Raw genomic sequence first — 7,489 nt, 5'->3', positions numbered from 1 at the left:
CTGTTTGCCCAAAGGACGTGCGGAAGCTCGTCCACCCAGCCGGATCTGTGTTCCGATAGTCTCTTCTTGATGCCTTCGACAATGCTCTTATTTGCTCTTTCCACCTCACCATTACCTTGCGGGTGTGCCACTGAGGTAAAGGTGTGGGTTATTTGAAGTTCTTTTAGCCACTGTTGTAGCTTCTTGTCAGCAAAGTTGGTGCCGTTATCGCTCACCAAATTCTGTGGAAGTCCAAAACGACAAATAATAAATTCCCAAATAAATTTTTTGATATGTTTCGCGGTTGTTTGGGCTAAAGGTTTTGCTTCTATCCACTTGGTGAAGTAGTCGATGGCTACCACTAGGAACTGAACATTTCCTGCTGCTGTAGGAAATGGGCCTGTCACATCGATGGCCCACTTCTGAAATGGCCATGAAGAAGTGACTGGAACAAGTTCATTCTTTGGGCGGTGCGTGTTGGGTGCGTAAAGCTGGCAAGACCTGCATTTTCTGATGTATGCCAGTGCATCCGTATGCATCCCCGGCCAAAAGTATCCCGCGTTGTTTAGCTTGGCTACAACAGCGCGAGGACCTGCGTGTACTCCACAGATGCCTTCGTGTACTTCCCTTAGGAGGTAGTCAGCATCTTGGTTGTCCACGCATCTCAAGAGTGGGCCAAGAAAGTTACGTCTGTAAAGGATGTTGTTGACGAGCTGATAATTTAGTGCTTTACAGCGTAGTTTTCTTGCCTTTGTTTTTGACTCTGGTAGTGTTCCTGCTGCAAGGTAATTTATTATTGGTGTCATCCACGTTTCTGTACCGGTTTGGATGACACAAATTTCCTTGTGCGGGACTGATGGTGCTTCGAGGAGTTCAATGCGGATGTCCTTTCCCAGGTGGGTGAAGGCTAGTGATGCAAGCTTGCTTAACGCATCCGTAGATTTGTTTTCGCTGCGCTTGACGTGTATGACTTTACAATCATTAAAATCACGCATAAGGGTTTTTGCCTGGGCGAGGTACAGGGCCATTGTGTCGTTTACAGCCGTGTACGTCCCATTTATTTGGTTGGCCACTAGCATGGAATCCACGTGGGCTTCCAAATTTTTCACTCCCATCTTACGCGCAATTCTCAATCCGGCCAAGAATGCTTCGTATTCGGCTTCGTTATTCGTACTTGGAAAATCCAACCGAATAGCGTAAGTATATTCTTGGCCTGCTTGGTTGGTTAATTTTAACCCTGCGCCTGAACCCTCGTTATTGGCTGCTCCATCAGTGTAGAGTCGCCAGACATCATTGATGTCCTGTGCTGGGGAGGGTTGAGCCTCCTCCTGGCACTCTTTCTCCCGCGAAGCGGGGACTTCTGCAATAAAATCGGCCAGGACCTGGCCTTTTATGGCTGGTCTTGGCTTGTACTTAATTGCATATTCTCCCAATTCAATTGCCCATTTGGCTAGACGTCCCGATAATTCGGGTTTGCCTAGAACGTTTGAGAGTTTGAAGTTGGTGAGAATGGTGATTGGGTGGCCCTGGAAATATCGTCTTAACCTGCGTGAAGCGTGTATAAGTGCTAAGACCAATTTTTCGAGGGTAGAGTACCGGGTTTCTACGTCTGTTAGTACACGGCTAACATAATAGATTGGCATCTGGATGCCTTTTAGTTCTATTAGCAGGACTGCCCCGGTTGCTCTATCTGTTGCGGAAAGGTATAGGATTAACTCCTCTCCCGCTTGTGGTGCTGTAAGTGTTGGGAGTTCGATCAGGCGTGACCGAATCTCCTGAAAAGCTGCTTCCGCTTCTGGTGTCCAGCGGAAGTGCGTTTTCTTTAAGCAGTTTCTCAATGTTGACACGAAAGGAAACGACTTATCCGCATGGTTTGCCAAAAAGCGATTAAGTGCGACTAGTCGTCCATTCAGTGTCTGAGCCTGTTTGATGGTGGTAGGTGATTCCATTTTAACAATGGCTTCGACCTTTTCAGGGTTCGCTCTGAAGCCATCTTTAGTAACAATGACTCCCAAGAACTTCCCTTCTTCCATCCCAAATGAACACTTGCTCGGGTTGAGCTTCATGTTTATCTTTCTGAGCGTGTTGAAAGTTTCTTCAACGTCTTTCAACATCGCTTCTGGCTCGGGGCTTTTGATGACCAAATCATACATATAGACTTCCAAGTTTCTCCCGATTTGGGCATGAAACTCTTTGTCCATCAGTCGTTGGTACGTGGACCCTGCATTCTTAAGTCCGAATGGCATCATTTTATAACAAAATGTACCATCGGGCGTCCGAAATGCGGTTTTGTCCTGGTCATCTACGGCCATGTGGATTTGATGGTACCCCTTATATGCATCCAAGAAGCATTTAAGGCGAAATGGTGCCAACGAATCCACCTTAAGATCAATTTCTGGTAACGGATAACAATCTTTGGGGCATGCTTTGTTCAAATCTTTGAAATCTATGCACATGCGCCATTGTTTGTCATTCTTCGGTACCATTACGGGATTTGCAACCCATGTTTGATATCTACTAAGGCGTATGATGCCTGCGTCAAGGAGTTCCTTGACTTGGGTTCTACACGCGTTAGTTTGTTCAGGCCCCATTACTCTGCGCTTTTGTACGACTGGCGTGACAGCCGGATCGCACTTGAGCTTATGCTCCGCCTTACTTCGGGGTACACCAGTCATGTCAGCTGGTGCCCACGCAAAGATGTCAGCGTTTTTCTGCAGTAAGCGTTTGAGTAGGGTGCGGGTGGGATCAACGATTGTTGGTCCAATGGTAACGGCCTGGTCGGGGTATTTGCCATTGAAGGCCCATTTTTCCGGTTCGGTGATGGTTGGTTTAGCCATCTTTGGTTTGGGTTTAGATGAGACAGATGCGATGCATACCTGGGGAATGCCAGTGATCATCGCTACACCCTCAGCTGTTGGCCATCCCATCATGCCGTGGACTGAAGATACCACGGCGTTGAATCTTGCCATCCCGTCTCTCCCGAAGAGGATGACGTACGTGTGGTGTGGCTTCCTCATCACGACAAAGTCCACATCCTCTGTGCGGGAGTGTTTCTCATCTGTAAGAGTGACGGGGAAAGATAGGATACCCAGGGGGGTTTCTGTACTGCCGTCAAACCCTTCCATTGAAGCGTAGACCGTTTCCAGGCGTTCTTTGTCTTCATCATCCAGCTTGTCAAAGAACTGCCCGTACATCACTGTTGACGAAGCGCCGTTGTCAACAAGAGTGCGGGAAGTGATGTAATGCCCCAGCTGGCTTTTGATGACGATGGGGCCTTCTTTGCTGGGGCCTCCTGGCACTCGCGGGAAGCGCACCTCAGCTTCCTTCCACGCGCATGGTTCTGTCATTCGTCTTTTTCTTCCTCCGACCTTGCCATGAACCATGTTGATGCTGATATCGACGGGCTTTCGTCCGTTACCTCTGTACCGGTTGTCATTCCTTCCTCCCTTCCTGATTGATGCCACGAGATGTGCAAGTCTTCCATCCTTGACAAATGCTTCAACAATGTCTTTCAAGGATGTGCACTCTTCAGTACCATGACCCTTTGTCCCGTGGAAATCACAGGACTTGCTTTGATCCGCATTAGGTTTCTGCCGGATCAATGGGGCTTTTGGCCATGGCAATTTTTCCGTGGCAAATATCTCCGTGACGCTCTTGGTGAGTGGCGTCCACCGGTTTTTTCGGTTTGAAGGGTGTGTGTTGTCCCTTCCGCCAACAAGAGGGCGAGAGCTGGATGAGGTGTCAAAGTTTACCCTTGACTGCCAAATACCTAGCCGCCTCTTTTTGTTCTGCCGGGCGGTCCTAACGTTGTTCTCCCTTGTCCTCTGCGTGTAGAGGTGTGTACTCTGGGGAAGATCCCTTCCCAGTTGCTTTTCCGTCTCGGCAAAGCGCTTTGCCGCCGTCATGATGGCATCCCAAGTTGATGGCATGCCATCCTTACCCGTCAATGTGCGGATAAGTTCTGGGTATTCGGCGCCTTGGATGAAGGCGGCGCGAACCAGATCCTCACTTATGTTGCCGAGACTTAGCTTTTTGGAGTTGAAGCGGGTGATGAAGTCTAGTAAAGATTCATCCTCCTCTCTCACGCAGTTGAGGATCGTCCACTGCTCTTCAGTGTACTTCCTCTGTTGGCTAAAGTGCTGGCTGAACTTGTTCTGAAAGTCCGCCCAGTCATATATGTGGTGGATCGGTAAACGATCGAACCATGCCCTGGCTGCTCCGACCAGAGTCATCTGGAACATGTAGCACCACGTGGGTTCCGTCCAGTTGCTGACGGTAGCCCCCGCAATGAACCTGTTCAAATGGTCGTCTGGGTCGGATAGACCATCATAAGTGCCAATGTTGGACATCTGTTTGGCACTTCTCGGGGCGATTGCTTCCGCAATGTCCCTTGCGAATTTTGACTTTCCTGCATTTGTAGCAGTCGGTCTAAAGGTTTTGGAGAAGTCACGCGGGTTTCTCTCCGCGATTGGTTTAAAAGCTTCTCCAGAATTCCTCTTTGGTTGGACGTCCGTTTCCTTACGCTTCCCTTTCGCCTTATGGCGAGGGTTTGCGTCGGTATCGGACTCCAACTCGTCGTCTGAGTACTCGCAGTCACTGCTCATATCGAGGTGTTGGCGAGTTCTGCCGAATTCGTCAGCCTGTTGAGCTGAACGCAAGCGTTCATCCAATTCGGCTTGGAATTCTCTTTGCCGTGCTTCGGCCCACGCCTTCACTTGATCTAGTGTTTGGCGAGGGGCCCTTGTTCGTTTTTCCAGCTGGGTATTGGTGAACCCCAGTGGAATATTTACTCCACTTGCCCCGGCTTGGGTAGTCGGGGTAGTGTTCGTAAGGATTGTATAACCGCCGGTGTTCCCCCCAGTTGCTGGGGTTGTTACCGGGGTTTCTTGGTCGGTTACTGGCCTTTGGACCGGAGTAACGTTAACCATTTCTTCAGAAATTGTGAAAAAACTAAAATAGTTCTAGCTTTTATGCACGGATGGCGCCAATGAAGAAACACTAAGTGAACCCTGGACAGATTATAGATAATCTGGGGGTTAAGTAATGTTTCCCACGGATGAGGTCTAGCTGAGAAGGTTGTTCTTCAGGAGACCTGCAAAACAGACACCGTAAGCTCGTCACTGAGAAGGGGGGGGGGTTCCTCCTTGTGACCACCCTCCGGAGTGAGAATCAGACTAGATTGCTCTGAATATAAATGTATATTAAGAGATTGCTAGATAACAGGATAGCAGATGATCTTACCATTCCAAGATGTTGGAGTATTTATAGCCGAAGGTAGGTTTCCTAGAAGGTACAGCCGGCTGAATAGTATTCCTGTTCTACCAACAGTGGACTGTGCACAGGCCATACTGGTTGGTGGATAGGTTACGGCCAACAGTAACAAAGTCGGCTGCACTATTCCACCAACTGTAGATCATGCACGTCCCACCTACTGTGGATTATACGCCGGCCATGCTGGTTGGTGAATAGGTTACGGCCAACAGTAACACTATTCCACCAACTGTAGGCTGCGCACGCCCCGCAGTAAGGGTTGGTGAGTAGGCAGCGGCTAATAGTGACAAACAGTACTAGAGGGTGCTCCTCCTCGTACTATTGTCGGTGAGCTGTCACCCTGTGATTGGCTCATGGGCTGTTCTGGTCAGATTGTCTGTCCTATCCATACCTTGGTAGGTATAGTACAGATCTTTCAGAATCATACGGACTGGCTCACTTTGGCGGGATTGTTCCCGCCTTGCTCATTCCTTCATGTGACTACTGAAGTGTCTATTGTCTTGTGCGTGTAGCCCTGCTGTCTGCTGGTAGCCTTCCCTGATGGCTTGTATCCGCAACTGCGGGAACAGGCGGGGTACTTCACCATTGGGAGGCTTTCCCTGCGTGTACAGCTTGCGTACTGCGCGTAAGGTTCTCTGAGCATGGTGGGTCCTGCGGGAGCAGATGGCCTTTGCGCAGACGTCCCCGTTCCAGGTGAGTCTTGCGGGACCAACTGGGCTCTGCTGGGACCTACCTCTTCAGTTTGGAAACAACGCGGCAACTAACATACAACTAATTTGGCCAATGGTAAGAAATCGTCTTGTAATACTCGATTATAGTATTAAGATTTATTATAAATCAGTTATTGTTGTTCATAAATCAATAACGTACCATCTCTTAGTTTTAGTTAGAAATATATTTATTACAGCAAGCGTGGTGGAGGGGCTTTCATCACTACTGTCACGTAGACGGAAAGACATTCAGTAACTAATTATCAAACACGCGTAATGATTTAACTAGCAAAACAAATATTATTTAAAGTTTTTTAAATTAAAAAAAATTTGATAGATGAATGTGATTGGTTAGAAAACATGTAGCCCCACCTCTCCATGCCCCCTCAATCTCGCAACTTCATTCTACACTTCTACTAGCTCTTTGGTAGGGTTGTTGTTTTGCTTTGGTTCTCTTAGCCACACTTATGTTATCTTAAACATTATATTTTACACATTTAAGGAAAAGGTTTTGGAGTTGGAGATCTCCATTTAAGCAACTTCTCTATCCAATGAGATATAAAAAATTCATAAAAAAATTACCCTTAATATAAAAGAACAAAATGGATGACGTTAGGTTATTAGATGAAATTAACAATTTTTAGAAGCTAGGAAGTCATAAATACTAAAAAAGAAAAAAATGGACGAAAATAACAAAAGTAAATAAACCAGGCAGACGAAAATGATGGTTTACTCAAATTTTAATTTCACAATTGACAATATAATTTAGAGATAAGCATAAACCGGGTAAGATCCGCGAGATCCGAAAGACAAAACTCATATCATCTGAGGGTCGATTCCCAGGTCCTAAGAAAAACATTAAACAGATCCTGGTCAAATTTCGCGAGTTGACGCGTTTGCGCACCTATAATTATCCCAAAATAAATATACTTAAACATTGATGCTAGAATTAGAAGTAAAAGTAGTCCACCACTATCCCAAACAAATCCACACTCACATTCATTCAAGTCACGAGCCTTGTAGAAGATTGATTGTTTTTCTTTGGATTAAGAAGAGGCTTTCAATAGACGAGTTGTCTTGGGAGAATTCGCGGGGTTTAGGATGTAAAGGTGACGGTTAAGTGGTTGTAACTTGTAGGGTGTTTCCTATTTTGTTTTTGTTGTACTCTCGTTTCGTTTGTTGGTTGGTTTTTCTATCATTGGTGATTTTTTTATTGTTTGATTTGACATGTTTAGCTTGTTTAATAAAATTATTTTGTTGTTTGTAAGTTAAAGAAAATCACAACTGCGTTATGTCAGAGGGTTTCGACTCATGTGACAACGCAACTGGTGTCAAGTGATATCATGGGAGAAGATTTCTCTTAAGAAACGGAGATAACCAAGGATCTAGAAGTTATGCAATTCGAGAGAAACCCTCTGGTTTTCAAACCGGGATCGACCGTAAACTAACCTACGACCACCCAATAACTTTTTTTATTGAACAACCAATTTGGATTACCGACGGACCATTGATCCACCCGAACATCTCCA

This window comes from Bidens hawaiensis, unplaced genomic scaffold (assembly GCF_021521415.1).
Source record: "Bidens hawaiensis isolate Kalapana, Puna unplaced genomic scaffold, B.hawaiensis_p1.1 tig00016882_1, whole genome shotgun sequence".
NCBI lineage: Eukaryota > Viridiplantae > Streptophyta > Magnoliopsida > Asterales > Asteraceae > Bidens > Bidens hawaiensis.
Note: the sequence above shows the minus strand (reverse complement) of the source record.